General features: G+C 39.2%; 2 pseudogenes; one reads left to right on the top strand and one right to left on the bottom strand.

Annotated features, from left to right (window-relative positions):
* Positions 1 to 1,920: 1,920 nt before the first annotated feature.
* Positions 1,921 to 3,484, bottom strand: LOC102820993 (annotated as a pseudogene).
* The window catches only part of LOC102830561, a 20,660-nt pseudogene continuing 8,054 nt past the window's right edge, over positions 3,483 to 16,088 (top strand).

Below are 16,088 nucleotides of genomic sequence, written 5' to 3' on the forward strand. Positions count from 1 at the left end.
GTACTTTTTAAGATTTTCACCGAAGTTTGTGACCTTAATTAGCTTTAACTTTGTTATTCCTACTTTTAGTGAACACCACACAATTTCAAAAATTTAGACTATAGTGTCTGAATAGGATGTAGTTACCATACGAAGCTTTAACTCAAAAAATTGCGTAAAGGAAAAAAGGCATAAAGAACTTCAACTCAATTTTATGTGCACAAGAATTGAAAATTTGAGCCACCTTAAAGAGAAATTGATTCTAAATTTTATAAAACCTATAATCAGACGCCAAATGACTATATGAAAACAGTTCTCTAGTAAGTAAAAATCTTGCAGTTTAAACATACGCTTATATCTTCTTTAGATACAAGACAAAACTCACTCTTTAAAGTGGCTCCACCTTGGCAGATACATATAGTTCTAATGAACACACACCTGCTATGTGTTGTCTATCAGTGAACAAACCCCAGCTGCTACACAAAGCTCTAGTGGCATCTGTCTCATCTTCATCACAGTACGTACACCTCCCATCAGATAACTAAATTAGTTTAGATTATACCCAGTAAACAATAGCAACAAAACCATTTTTGTGATAGCACAATTTTCAAATCCATATTCTTTTACTAATTAACTGGGCCAGACAGTTTTTCCAAAAGCAGTGGCTTTATATAGTAATACCAGATATTGCAGAATTATTTAAAGATAACTGCAAATCATGTTAAAAAACTGCAGAATATTCCTCCATGCAGATCCTTGCCTGAATGTTTTAATACATGAATATGCTTTTTAGAGTAGGATCTGAATAAATATTTTCAATACTCAAAAAATGAAGTTTTTTGACACCTCTTGCTGGTTTGTTGCCAACCACATTATCAAAAGCATTTGTTACTAAGTAAAAAATAGTTTAAGACTAAGTTACAGTAAACATGAAAGCTCCAAAGTTTTAAACCCAGCATAAATCAACCATTCCCAATTATCAATTTAAAACCAAAGGATTACTCCTGAAAGCTGAAAGCAAGATTTTTTTTTTTTTTTTTTAACATCACCAATGGGTATTTTAGACCTTTTTTCTCCTTTGATATTTAGGGACTCTTGCTTTCACCTTAAACAGAAGTTCAAATCTGTAACAGGTTGCAGCTAGGTAAAATACCACGCACAGCATTTGATTACTTCAAAACAGCAGGACACACAGGCTGAAGTGAGTGGTCAAATAGGGTTTGCTGTTCTCAAAAATTAGGTATAATGGTGAAAGCATTACCATCCACATCTGAAGTTCTTCCTTCAACCCTGGCTTCTGAGGCAGATAATAAACACCTCAATTACTGGTAGATGAAGTACAGTTGTTTTTTAAAAAACTTATCTGTTTAATCAATAACCAAGTTTCTTTTTTTCTTTAAAGTTACTTATTTTGTGTATCAGTTCCAGCAATGAAAATCATTTGGCTTGTACTTTAAAATCTATTCATCCATGTAAAGAATATGAAAATATGTTTGTGGAGGACAACGACGGAGGCTCAGATCACACTGCACCTCTTTAAAATCTTACAGTGTATATATGCATCAAATCAAAGTATCTTGATCCACAATGCACCATTTTCCAAAGGAGTATCAGTGGGTAGCTGACATGCCACTACTATGGAATATTCTTAACTGTAGACTGTAGTTGTCAGCGTGTGGCACCAGGGAACAGAGAAAAACAGGGTAATTGAGATTGTTAAGGAGAACTCTAAAAACATTTAGGAAATCATGCATATGCATTTACAGTCCATGTGAGAGTGACTTTTGCGAACTGCAAAGTGACTGAGCCATGGCTTGCTTTAGAAGCATCAAAATGAAGAGGCATGTGTGTTTTGGAGCTTTTGTTTTTGTTCTTGTCATTTGGTAGCCATTTGGTGGTGCTTCATATTGAATGTGGGAAAGATGCTGTACTCCTTTGAATTTAAAAATTAAATTCTTTTGTTTGAAGGTTGGCTGTTGGGTCAAAATTGTAAGTATCTCCTTGTGTTGCTTCAGGAATGAGGCTAGGGTCTTCATCAATATCATCACCAGAGAAATACTGATCTGATTTCAAATGCTAATTTATAAATGTCTTCATTTTCATGTTGCTGTAAAACTTCAATTTTTTCCAGACCCCCACATTCTTCTATTATTTCAGCTATTGTGCTTGCTTCATCACCAACCATTATCAGAATGTTTTTCAGACCCTCTAGAACCACCTGAACAACTTGAGAATCTTTCACAGAGAGTAAGTTACAGAATGGTGGTATTACATTCTGTTGTACAAGGTACTCAGCCTGATCTTTTCTGCCATTTATTGTTAAGTTGCTAATTGCCCAAGCAGCTTCTTTCTGCTTTCCAAAGTCCCCCTTAGCAAGCTGATGAATAATCATAGGGATTAATCCAGCATCGATCACAGCTTGAACCTGTTGCTGGTTGCCTGCTGTTATGTTGGAAAGGAACCAAACTGCTTCCTTATTAATCTTCTCTTTTGGGTGTGATAAGAGATTTGGGAAGTGTGACAGGACATCACAGTTGAGAACCACCTGGGTCTGCTCATCAGTGCCAGTCACTATGTGGCCAACTGCTCTGAGGGCTGCTGTTTGAACTTTTACTTCTTGGTGGCTCAGAAGCGGCACAAGAAATGGCACAACCCCTGAATCAATAACCATCTGTATCTGCTCATTACCTGGCTCTGTCAGGTATGACAGAGCCCAAACCGTATCTATAAGAATGTTTATGTCAGTATGGTATATGAGGACACATAATGCTGGTAAAATTTCCTGAACTGTTTTCATAGGTGGTGGGGGATCCATATTCCTGCAGAGATTGACAATGACCCATGTGACGTTCCGAAGGAAGGTGATGGGAATGGAGGGATTGATGAAGGACAGAAGAGGTTTGACGACTCCCAGTGATATGACGTAATCTCTACATTGAGGACCATCACCTATAATGTTTCCCAAGGCCCATACTGCTTGTTCACAAATATTCTGATGTGGTGAATGAAGAAGTCTCAGAAAAAGAGGTACTGCATTAGACTGTACAACAGCTTGAGTCTGTGCAGATGTTCCTGATGCTATGTTTGTTAGTGCCCAAGCAGCTTCAAACTGTAATGAAGGATTATCATCTCTTTCTAGACATTTGACTAGAATTGGTAAGACCCCAGATTTTATTAGGTCATCAATTGGTGGGTTTCTGTCACTGGATAATAGCTTTTTTGCAGCCTGGACAGCACTCAACTGGATCACTGGGTTATCACTTGTGGCATTCTGCAATATAGCTTCTAGTGTTACATTTTGTGCTTTAAAATCAGCATCAACATCCGAGTCTTCTAGACTTTCTTCTTGGGGAACATTTCTCTTTTTTAGTAAGTGTTCATCTCTTTTGTTCTTCCGTAGTTCAACTGTCACTTCATTTCTGTGTCTTCGCATTGTTTCCACATCGCGGCCCTTGTTCTTGAAGCACTTGATGCGGTGGTTCTCCAAGGCGGGGTTCTCAGCCATGGCTGCGTGCGGCTCCAGCGGAGTGTACTCCTGTGGCTGCGGGGGCAGCGGCAGCAAGTCTCGACAATATTTTTTATAAGTCAAATCCAAAGTTGATTTGTAATTCTAAATACAGCATCTTAAAGTCTTAAATTTTCTTGAGTCATTTTAGCCATTTCTTGTTCAATTCTCTGAAAGCAGAGTTGAAAATTAATGTCTGTTTGTGAAGATCAAAGCTCTATAAGAAAGCTACTCCCTAACCCCACTTTAAACATTCTAGCCATTTACAATGAATGTACATGCAATAGACATCAGGATCAAATTGAAATTTTTCAAAAGAACTAAACGTACTAGAATTTTTTTTAAAAGTCTGTTCTTAGACTGGAGAAATAATCGCTCTCTTCCTTGCTACAAAACATCTACCCTTGCATTTCTAACACTCACAATCCGTCTTGATAACAATTATTCGTTTAAGCGGCTAGGGACTTTGGATCCAGAGAGGGAGAGGAACTGTGTGCCAAATGCTTAGCGGGGAGGGGGGAGTGTAGAGCATGGGTTTCTAGGATATGCTCTTTGGTCGGAAGACAATGCATGGAGGGGATTGGAACCATGGCAATGTAATGATATATGATGGAATGAATATGGAACTGAGGTTCTCTCATGTAAACTATCATATAACTCACAATAAAACATTTTTTAAAAAGTCTGTTCTTTATCATTTGTTTCTCATAATTAAAATCTATATTGCTCACCCCAAATTTTCTTCCACAGAGATTTTAGAATGGCAAAACAATCTTCTGAAGTACTATATCCCAATTATGCAGGTTTATCACATTAAAACAGTAACTACCTCGAATAAACTGTGCTTGGACTCCAGACCTGATTCTGTCTGGTTTGATCAAGTTGTTTCATTTCTCTGGCCCTCAGTTTCTTCAATTGTAAAATAAGGGACTATATAATCTTCAAACAACTTTCAGAGTTTAAAACACTGAGTCATTTAATGAAATGCATACAGCAAGTTGAAGGAGAAACATGAGGCTTTCTGCTGCCACAAAGATTTTTAAAAGCCTCAGAAAGCCTATACAGGGTTTCTGTGAGTTTGAAGCAACTTGAGAGCACAGAACAACAACAACACATTAGCAGACCAGTCATTTCCTCACAAGATAAAAGGCAACAAACAAACAAATGAAAAATGCAGACCATGTCGTCCACATATTTGTAAATGCTGCAACACTTTGTAACTGGTTTATCAGCTATATATATATATATATATATATTTGACTGTTTCTCCAGACAAATGCAAAAACAGTCTCTATTATAGAGAAAGATACATGTTTTTTGGAGCATCTGTTACTTACAAATAAGAGACAATTATCACTTAGTTACAACTATACATGTATTTAGGTTGAAAGCCAGAACCATGGAATGAAGTTTATTTACAGGTAATGCACCATGAAGTATACTATTTGTCACCTTCCTGTGGGCGGGGGGGGGGATTGGTTTTCTCTCAGTTAATGGGAAATCTAGTATTGAAAAATGAAGATTCAAGCACAGTCCTACTTCCCGTTTTGCATAAGAATAGCATGAAAGCACAGAAAAGTCACAGTGGGCCCTCATGATAATAGAAACAAGATATACTAATGGATAACAGCCAAAGATTTCAGGGATGAATAAGGAGTCTGGTAATATCATTTTAAAACTAAGTAGCAATGTTGAGTAATTACTTATAACATGCCAATTTTGCAAATAAGTTGCATTCATGTCAGAAACCTTCATGACATTTGGTCCTGCTTAAAATAGTTGAGTTGTCATATCATGTTTTATTTACTAAGCATAAATGATGAATCCTAACCCAGTTTTCAAAGAAATAAGTATATTATCAGGCTGAAGATCATGATTCGCTCTCTTCACATTTATTTATTTATTTTTATTTATTTATTTAACTGGGAAGGCTTTAAAAAGATATCTTTCTCATGTATAAGCCTCATATTAATCAGAATAGACCAATGGACTACAAACTGCAGGTTGGTGGTTCAAACCCAGCATCTGCCCCTTGGAAGTGCTATGAATATGAACTGACTTATGGGCACTCAACAATTTAAATGTGGTGTATGCTTTTACTGACAGATGGTAAAGTAGAACACTATAAGGACATTTTATCCTGATAAGCATGACTTGAATGCCTAAGATGACCCTTTTTGTTGTGTGACCATGGACCAAGTAATTAACCCTCTCTAATAGTCCTGGTGTGGCACTGTGGGCTAATGCATCAGACTGCAAAGTCATTTGAACTGCAAGGTTGGTGGTTCAAGCTCACCAGCTGCTCCTTGGAAAACCTATACAGGGTCACTATGGGTTGGAAATGACTCAACAGCACTTAACAACAGCACCATCTGGCTCTTGTAGATTTTCCCCTCCCTATTTTTTCAGAGCCTGCCACTACCTTTTATATCTGTTCAGGGTTCTCAACCTTGATTATCTTGAAGATTGGGATGTGTAGGTACAAAATTAACCAGAGACACATATGTAGGTATCATGAAGCAATTTTTGAAATGCATAAAGTTTAATCAACATTGAAAGAAAATCATAAAAGATGTTATGTGAGCAGTGTGTGTGCGTGTGCAGACGTGTGTGTATATATATGAAAATACTGTGGGTTTCTATATTAGATATAGGTGCTTAGAAGGTAGCAAGAAAAACTTGGTGCAACATGTAGAAAACACGTTTTCAGCATTTCAAGTTAAAAAAAAATCTTCAAGAAGGATTTAAGTGAAATACCTAAAGCTGATAAATACATATAAATCATCATTCATCTCTATAATGCAGCTAGTGCAGAAAACAAATGTTTGGCAGACAGACTAAATCTTGCTTCTTGCCCTTGCTGACTTTGTGTCTATGGATAATAATATTCATGAGCCAAATCACTAAGGGGCTACTTCCATATCTTGTGTCCAGATTACTTGGGTCTCCCACCAAACTATGCTGCTGGTGCTGCTGCTGTAACTATCAAGTCAGTGCCTACCCCTAGAGACCCTGTGTAGAATTTCTGTGACTGTGTATCTTTATACCAGTGTAGCAAGTCTCAGCTTTCTCCCACAGAGCTGGTGGACTTGAACTGCTGACCTTATGGTTAGAATGTGTAATTCACTATGCTATCAGGAGGGGATGACAATACAATAGTTTATGTGGGGAACTATTCAATCCACTTCCAGGAGGAGACAGCAATACAACAGTTTGCACCTTCTTTTGCAACAAACTATGGGCTAACCCAAATACAAATCCTAAGAGGTAAACATTTCTGTTGCTATGTTAAGAAATGTTCCAGATTTTTCTGCATTTTTCACATGTGGATTAGAAATCCTGCACCCAAAGCCTTTGGTTTTCTTGTTTCTTTGTTTTTAAATATATTCAAGCCTTAGCTTCACCTCTCATTTCCTTCATCCCTATCTGTCTGTTTTCTATGGGATATCCAGACTCTCTTCTTCTCACTCTAGCCTAGAACCTCAGCTTCCCTGTGACTGGGCCTTAGGAACAGAAGTAACAGAACAGCCTGGATCCTCCCTGATCTCAAACTCTTCATGCTGCTTCAGCCAGGTTCAGAGAAGATCAATCCCTGTCATCACTCCCCACACTTACTGGGGAAAAAAAAAAAAAAGTGACCTACCATTCTGTGCCAGGATTCCTGGTGTGGTGCTGTAGAATGAGCACTGAGCTGTGAAACACCCACCAGCTCCTCCTCTGTGTCAGAATCAACCCAACAGCGCTTACCAACAACAACCATTCCTCCCAGAGTCCTCTCCGCTCAACTAAGTTCAATAAGTCAGTGCAATGACAACACAGAACTTAGACACCATACTTACAGTTATGCAGTGTATTAGAAATGTTGTTGTTGTTGGTGGATTACATGCTGTGGAGTCTCTTCCGACTCTTAGCAACCCTTCAGAGGATTTCCGAGGCTGTAAATCTTCACGGGAGCAGAAAGACTTATCTTTCTCCCACAGAACGGCTGGTAGCTTTGAACTGCTGACCTTGAGCTTAACAGCCCGACTCATAACCACTACGCTACCAGAGCTCAGTTACAATTCAGGGTCAGAAATGCTCACAAAACAGTTCCTCCACTCAGGACAGCCTATTTTCTACCGTACCCACAGACAAGCCCCACTCTGACCCCTCAGCTCTTTAACCTGGTCTCTCTGTGCTGATGTTACAAAAGTTCTTTTATAGCAGTTGATACATACCCACAGTCTCAGCCTGAAGGAGCTCATGACTCTTCTTCAATAGTAATGAGATTTCTGAGATGGCTCATTTTATACCTTGTTAGAGTTCCAAGTTTTTACAATCACAATTAACTGTTAACAATCACTCACAACGGAATCACATCATCCTATCAGTATCCTCTCCTCCTTCGCTTACCCAAACCCATCATGTGGAGTTGTTTAGTGGGAGTTATAAAGACAGATGCTTTGTTGTTGTTAGGTATCATTGACTTGGAAGGAGAAATAAGATCTACACCCTTTCCGCATCCATTGCCATTTTTAGATTCTGACTCATAGTACCCTATATATGGTTTCGGAAAATGTATATGTTTATGGAAGCAGATAGCTTCGTTTTACTCCCATGAAGCAATTGGTGGGCTTGAACCCCTGACCTTGTGGTTAGCAGCCCTCATGATAAAGTAGGGCTCCCTACCTTATCAAAACTTTATAACTGGAAACATTAGAATTATATAAGAAAGCAGCACAGCCTACTCTTCAGTCATGGAGAAATCAAAATGTCCCATCAGAACACATTTAAGGACAATTTTCCATACCTGAAGCGTTTAGAAGGGAGTTGTTTGCTTAGCTATCATCAAGTTGGCGCCAACCCATGGCAAGTTTATAATGGAATGAAACATAATCCGGCCCTGCACCATCTTCATAATCATTGGTAAGTGTGAGTCCATTGTGTGTGCAGTGTCTATTGGACCCTAATAACAACAACAACAGCTAGGGGTCTCATCTTATGGTAGTATTTATTATATCATAAAATATTAGGCTCTGTTCCAAAGGATTCTCATCGACTGATTTTCAGAAGTAGATTGCCACGCTTATCTTCCTGCTCTGCCTTGGTTTAGATGTTCCACTGATAGCTATTCTGGGTGATCCTGCTGCTGTTTGGATGATTGGAGCCATAATTTCAAGTGTTATAGCAACATGCAAGCCACCACAGCACACTAAACTGACAGATGAGTGTGAAAGGATTCTCTAGCCCTTTGGCAATACCTATCAACAGACTGGAATGGCCGAGGGAACAGGAATTTGCTCTATGACTTTTGAATGGACTTTTGAATGAATGAACACTAGTAAATATCTATATATACTATGCTCTTTTCTTTAATAGAAAGTATTAGCACAGTAAGTCACAATTTTCATACCACATCAATTTGTGGGAAGCTTTCACATTAGAATGCTTTTATTTATTTCTCCCATTAAGCTGGGAAGAGGGACAGTGGTTATGAACTTGCATTTTGGAACTGAACTCTATGTCACATGCCTGAATAACCTTGGTCAATAGCTTAACAATCTCAATGCTCAGATAGAATGAATTATTAGTTCATTTTTTTGTATCATTTGATGTTAACTATGATAATACATAGGAGCTCTGGTAGCGTAGTGGTTACGAATCGGGCTGCGAACCTTAAGGTCAGCGGTTCGAAACTACCAGCCGCTCCGCGGGAGAAAGATGAGGCTTTCTACTCCCGTAAAGATTTACACCCTCGGAAACCCTGTACAGGGTTGCTATGGGTCGGACCCGACTCGATGGCACTTAACAACAACAACAACAATGATAATACATGGGCAGTTCCTTAGCCCTGTGCCTGGTGAGAACTCTGGGATGTGCCTTCACTGAGGTCCTGTGGAGGTAATGGAGCCCACCTGACATCTCAGACCACATGAGGCTAAAGTCTTTAGCATCTTCATGTCTCCATTGCAGAGAAAATAAAACAAGAATGGTTTCCACCTTTCCCCAACAAATTAAAGAGCTCAAGTGAGCACAGCTGACATCAATCAAGTAGAACTGGATTGCAATGAAGAGCCCTGGTATGCTTCTCCTCCAATTTATGTCTCAGAGATTTCTTATTGGCAGGGCTGTAATTGGTCCTCCAAAAGGAAAACCCCAACAAATGTATGGGGCTCAAAGTTTGGACCCTAGGATTTCAGTCTCAGAAGTTACATTGCTAGTTTGGAGCCATAAACAGTATAGTTGTTATTGTTGTTGTTATGTGCCACGGTGTCAGTTCCAACTCATAGTGACCCTGTACAGGGTTTCCGAGGCTGTAAATCTTTATGGGGGCAGAGAGCCTCATCTTTCTCCTGAAGAACAGCTGGTAGTTTCAAAGTGCTGATCTTAAGGTTCACAGCCCAATTCATAACCACTAAGCTACCAGACTTCCTTGTAAACATTATTATCCCCTATAAAATTCAGCTCATGTCTTCAAATTTCCCTGGTAGAGCAACATTAGGAAAAGATGCATCCTCTTATCTTGTGAATCACTAAACATTGACCAAAATTCCTTCACTATGCCCATCCCTGGCCAGGCTTCCTTCACTGGAAGAGGACCATCTTTCACACCAGAGATAGTTATAAATGCTAAAGCTTGAGGAAAGAAGGGCACTGGTGGGGTGCTTCAAATGGAAAGATGTCCATGACCAGCACCTGTCTTTGCACTCAGAGCTTTCTGAAATCTTGGTCCTTGTTCACTTGCCAAGTACATGAATACGTGCTCAACCTCCTGAAGTCTCTGAGGATTACAGCAACCCTGTAACTGACTTACAAAGGCAATAATAAAAGACAGAACCTAGTCTCCTGTCTTAGAGGCAGAGTGCAAAGTGGACCATCCCCAGTGATGGAGAACCCTATATTGTGTAGGCTTTGTAATCCTGAACTTGTTTTTGTTGTATTTTTAGAAGCCATAGTACATCTGATTTTATGCCTCAGAAGTTTCTGTATTACCTTTTCCTATATGACTAAATACATATTAATGTTTACTGCCACTTTTTTTATCTACTTCATACATTTTATAGGTGCATAAAGGCAAATAGTGAATAAAGTGCATATTTGATGCATATACATAATTAACTGGGAGTGGTTGCACATCTTAATGAAAATACATTTAAATTTTACCATCAACTTTGTGCTTGAAACTGAGTAACAAAAATGCAGACTGCAGCAGTTGGTTCTGCTGACAGAACAGCCCAGTCATTGCTTTTCTAGAACCCCAGGTCTCAGCAGGAACATTCCTTACAGTGAGCCCACGCTCAGAGGCCTCATTGAAACAATCAGTCTGGACTTGCCAAAATGCTCATGGCCAATATCGGTGTTAGATTACTCTTAATAGTGTTAGTGAGTCTAAGAAAATTCTTTAAAAAGGCACCAATGATTATTTTATAGCAATCTCATTCCTCATGGGTACAGAGAGAAGAAAACAGTGATCAAAATAAAGAGATGGTGGCAAGAGGCACCTAGTCAACAAAGGAGAAGGGCACTCCAGGACCTCTAAGCCAAAGCATTAGGCAAATACGCAGTAAGAAAGGACATTGGATCACTTTTACCACTGACACTCCCCTCTTTGGTTAGACTTTTTCTTCCTAACTTTTGTTTTTTTTTAAATTGCCATTGAGTTGATTCAGACCCATAGCGACCCTGTATGGGGTTTCCGAGGCTGTAAATCTATAAGAGAGCAGAAAGCCTCATCTTTCTCCTGTGTAACAGCTGGTAGTTTCGAACTGCTGACCTTGAGGTTTGCAGCCTGATTCATAACCACTACACTACCAGTGCTCCTTTGTTCCTAACTTGTTGTTGTTGTTGTTATATGCTGTGGAGTCGGTTCCGACTCATAGCGACCCTGTACAGGGTTTCAGAGGCTGTAAATATTTACGGGAGCAGAAAGCCTCATCTTTCTCCCGTGAAGCAGCTGGTAGTTTCGAACTGCTGACCTTCCGGATTGCAGTCTGGTTCCTAACCACTACATTACCAGAGCTCCTTTGTTCCTAACTAGCCAGTTAAAAATTCAATTCATAAATATAGTATCTTCCAAATAGAGGCATTCAGTAGATATTTGCTGTTCTTAATAAATCTTTGATTTTGGTATCTAGTATGCTGCTTTTAAGGGCTGTAATGTTGATGCTGAGTCATACTAACCTGCTGTTACAGAGTGGAACACTGGCCCATAGGGTTTCCTAGGTTGAATTCTTTAAGGAAAAGAACCCCGGTGGTGCAGTAGGGTAAACACTGGGTTTCTAACCACAAAGTCAGCAGTTCAAACCCACCAGCCACTCTGCAGGAGAAAGATGAGGCTTTAGGCTCCCATAAAGATTTACAGCCTTGGAAACCCTACCATACAGGGTCTATAGAGTTATGAATCGGAACAGATTCAATGGCACCTAACAACAACTGTTATGCCCAGAGTTCAGGGTCCCCAAAAACCACCGGAGAAGTCGAAGCAGAAGCCGATGCAAGTGCACAAGGGTTGTTTATTCAAGCTCGAGCCAGGTCTCTAACCTTAACTGACACAGCGGAATAAGGATAGAGCCCCTAGCTCTCTGGTAGCGGTTTTTACAAACAGATTCGGGGGTCTTCTACCTAACTTCTCTAGGATTGGTTTACACTTGGTAAGGTACGAGATTACACAATTCGATTGGCCACTACCTATAGCTAGGATAGCTTCATTAGGATAAGGAAGATGTTTGTTATGCTAGGACAGTTTAATTAGGGTAAGGAAGACATACATTATCTAGCCTTGGGTTTGTCAGGAGAGTTTATCTCTACTTTTATGGCTCGAAAGGGAAGGGGGTCATCTCCGTCTGGTACTAACTGACCAGGCACATTCCTGAAACAGGGAGACATGCTTTAGCCTAAGTAGAAAATGGAGTTTTCTTCTTAGGGTCCCACACAGCAATTTTTAAGGAAGCAGATATTTAGGACTTTCTTCCACAGAGTCACTGGGTGACTACAACTTGAGTGAACCTTTTGGTTAATAGCCCAAATTACCAACCATTGCCTTAATAGCCAAACACTTAACTAATGTACCACCTGAGTGTTTGGCATAGTATAATTCTCTAATACGCATAGCAAATATTGTTCAATTAAACACTGTTCTGAAAAAAATCTGTGCTTATAACACCTGCTCAGCCATCCCCCCCACACGCCTTTAACTTGTCTAACTCACACTCCTCAATAAGTTCTCAAATATCTAAGCTACCAAACCATGCACTAGTATCATTCCATTCTTATTTTCTGAAAGTCTTCTGAAAGCAAGTAAGAGGTAGTTACACTGCAGAAGACATAGGGAAGACGGACTCTGGTGGGGCACTCTCCAAATGAAGAATGTGCTTTTTAAGCAACTGTTAAAAATGTACAAAAATAACCACTGTGTAAATTTCAGTGTAATGCTGTTCTCTTGTTAAGCCACAAACCTCTTACAGACAGACACTATGAGTCTTATTCATGGGATTCCCCAGAACCAGTACAGTTCCTGATACATATTGGACTATCAGTAAATACCTGCTGAGTATGTTTAAAAATACAAATTATGGATTAAATTAATAATGCTTAAAGAATAGGATACACTCAATGAGAGACAGAGAGATGGTGGGAGGAAGAAAGAGAGAAAGACACGAATGGCATCATATTTACTTTATAATACCAAGTATAAAGCAAAAAATCGTTGAGAACTCGACAGTATTTGAGGTGTCAGTTGTTGTTGCCAATGCAGAATACAGTTTGACATTGTTTTGTGACTAGCCCCCATGCAGGTACTATTCTATCTCCTTCTAGCAACTTTTCTTCTCCATTGTGTAAGAAATAGTAACCATAGTAAAATGACACAAAAATTTTAGAAGAACAAGGATTAATACAAAGAAACAAAGCATCATCTATCCACAGATTACTCATACATTCTTTTTACAAATCTATACTTTATTTTAAATGTTTAATGGTTATCAATCCAGTGCTTATCCTGCATGTCACACAGTTTGTACTGATATAGTTAAAGAAAAAATAAAATAAAATTGTGACTCAGAGCAGACTATTTCTGTAATATAAAATTAAAACACAAAGGAGACTGACTCCAATGAAAATGACATCTTGAAACACACTAAATAGTGATCAGAAACTACCATTCATAAAATTGCATCTGCTCCCTGCAAATAAAAGCAGTGTTTGCTGTTTAAGTTTAAATTTAAAATGGACAACAGATAGGCCTTTCCGCTGAGGCAGACTGTGGGCCCAGTGAGCAAACCTGTCAGTAAGGCAGAGGCATTTCAAGTAAGATTGCTCTACTCTGCCAAGACTGTCATCATGACACTAAAAATGTATGCTCTTGTAAAGAATCAAAATTCCGTCTCTCCTTCCACATTCTATGCTGATTTAAACTACAGATGTAGACACACATTGTATTTAGGATTCCTTTTCCCATGGCTTCAAGTGTAGAAGAGAGCTATCTAGCTGGAAGTAGAATGCCTTAAATGTTACTGGGACATACATTTTTAAATATAGAAACCCTGCCCAGAGGGTGCCTGGTGGCAAGTGCCTTTGCTGTGTTGTCTTAGCCAAGCACAAAGTGAGATGGTTATGATATTGTAACTACATGAGAAAGAACACAGTCCTCACTATTGCAGCTGAAGCTGAATGCTGTTATTTTCTTTCAGATTGCCTTGGTTGCTTCTATTCTTAGAATATGTTTTCTCTTTTAAATGTTGTTTGAAGCTTCCAAATGCTTTCAGCTGAACCAAACAGTTTTCCTGCAACTTTGTCAGTAGTACAATTGGTCTTGATTTTGTTTTCCTTGAGTGGGCTTCTTAGGTTCCTTTCTTGTAGCCCTTAAAGAAACAGGGTGCTGATTCAGATTAACCTATAAGTCATGGGGTCTCCAGTGTATCTAACCAGTCAACTTTTTTTTTTACAAGTTTATTTTTTAATTTATATATTTTTCTTAAAATACACTTGAAAATGTATAAGAATAGTAATTTTGGGATATTAATTTTCAGTTGTCTTGCAAATTGTTTAAGGACTATTAAAGGGTTACTACAATTGAAGCGGAGTCCTGGTATGGTGCTGTGGTTAATGTGCTGGACTGCAAGATCAGTTTGAACAGCAAAGTGGGTGGTTCAAACTCAGCAGCCACTCCTTGGAAATCCTATGCAGGGTCTCTAGAACTGACTCCTAGGCACTTAAAAATAAGAACAACACAACTGAAGCGATTCTGATCTATAATGACAATGTATAGGGCTTCTGAGCAGCAGCTGGTGAGCTTGAACTGCTGAACTTACAGTTTAAACTGACTTTGCAGATCACAGTGCCATACTTGGATCCACATGAAATATTATGAAACCCCAAATATCATTCCTAACCCCCACTTTCTCTAAAGCACACACTCTGTTAGATGATAATATGAAACAAGAGAAGTACCAAAGAGAGGCCTCATCTGTCTTACTCCATTTGACCTACACTGTTTCTCACATGCTTTGAGTAAAATGATGTCTAAAGGTCAGTGTCCAGGATTGGTTGAAGCAATATAAGTTTGGTCTGTATTCTGACTCTAGTTAAATTCTTACAGCTCCAACTGTGATTTAGAAAATGGTTTTGCCTGGCCCAAATTTTCTCTCCAATCAGCTTTTTCACCTGGCCTGAAATTAACCACATGTATCTTAGATGCAGGGGAGCTCTGGTAGCGTAATCGTTATGAGTCAGGCTGCTAACCTCAAGGTCAATGGTTGTGAAACTACAAGTGGATCCATGGGAGAAAGATGAGGCTTTCTGGTCCCATAAAGATTTACAGCCTCCAAAACCCTACTGTGAGTTGGACCCGATCATATGCACACCACAACCATCACCATCTTAGGCCAGAGGCAATTATGATATGGAAGGAACAGAGCCCACTACTACAGAAGTGAGGAATTCTGCATTCAGCCAAGCCCATTAGTAGTTGGGAATGTGTCCTAAAGCAAGCTCCCTTAAAAGCCAAGGTCATACTTTCTTTGGAGTCCCTGGATTGTGCAGACTTTTAACAGGTTCAGCAGCTAACGTAAAGGTAGAGGTTCAAGTTCACCCAGACGCATATGAAAATAAAAGTCTGGCAATGTACTTCTGAAAAATTAGCCATTAAAATCCTAGGGAGCACAGTTCTCCTTTGACACACGTGGGGTCGTTAAACTTGGAATCTACTCTGACACATATGTTGTTGACATGAGTTAGAATAAACACAATGGCAGGTAGTTTTTGCTTTCCTTAGCTGTAAAATGAGGGAATGTGACCAGACAATTCCTAAAGAGCTTTGAGGTCTTTGCTAGGTCTCCTCTTTAAGCTGATCTCCTGTTTAAAGAACTTTTTGTTTTGTTTGAACCCTAATGTACACTATGGACTTTATTTTTTTATTTTAATTTTTTTTTCTTAAATGTTTTATTGTGAATTATGTGATAGTTTACAGGGGAGAACATTAGTTTTACATTCATTCTATTGTATATCGTCTCACTGCCATGGTTACAATCCCCTCCATGCAATCCTTCCCCCGTATGCTCCCAGGTCTTCAGCACACAGTTGTTCTCCCTCTCTGGATCTAAAGTCTCCAGCTGCTCCATCGCTCCAC

This window comes from Chrysochloris asiatica, unplaced genomic scaffold (genome assembly GCF_000296735.1).
Source record: "Chrysochloris asiatica unplaced genomic scaffold, ChrAsi1.0 scaffold00323, whole genome shotgun sequence".
Taxonomy (NCBI): Eukaryota; Metazoa; Chordata; class Mammalia; order Afrosoricida; family Chrysochloridae; genus Chrysochloris; species Chrysochloris asiatica.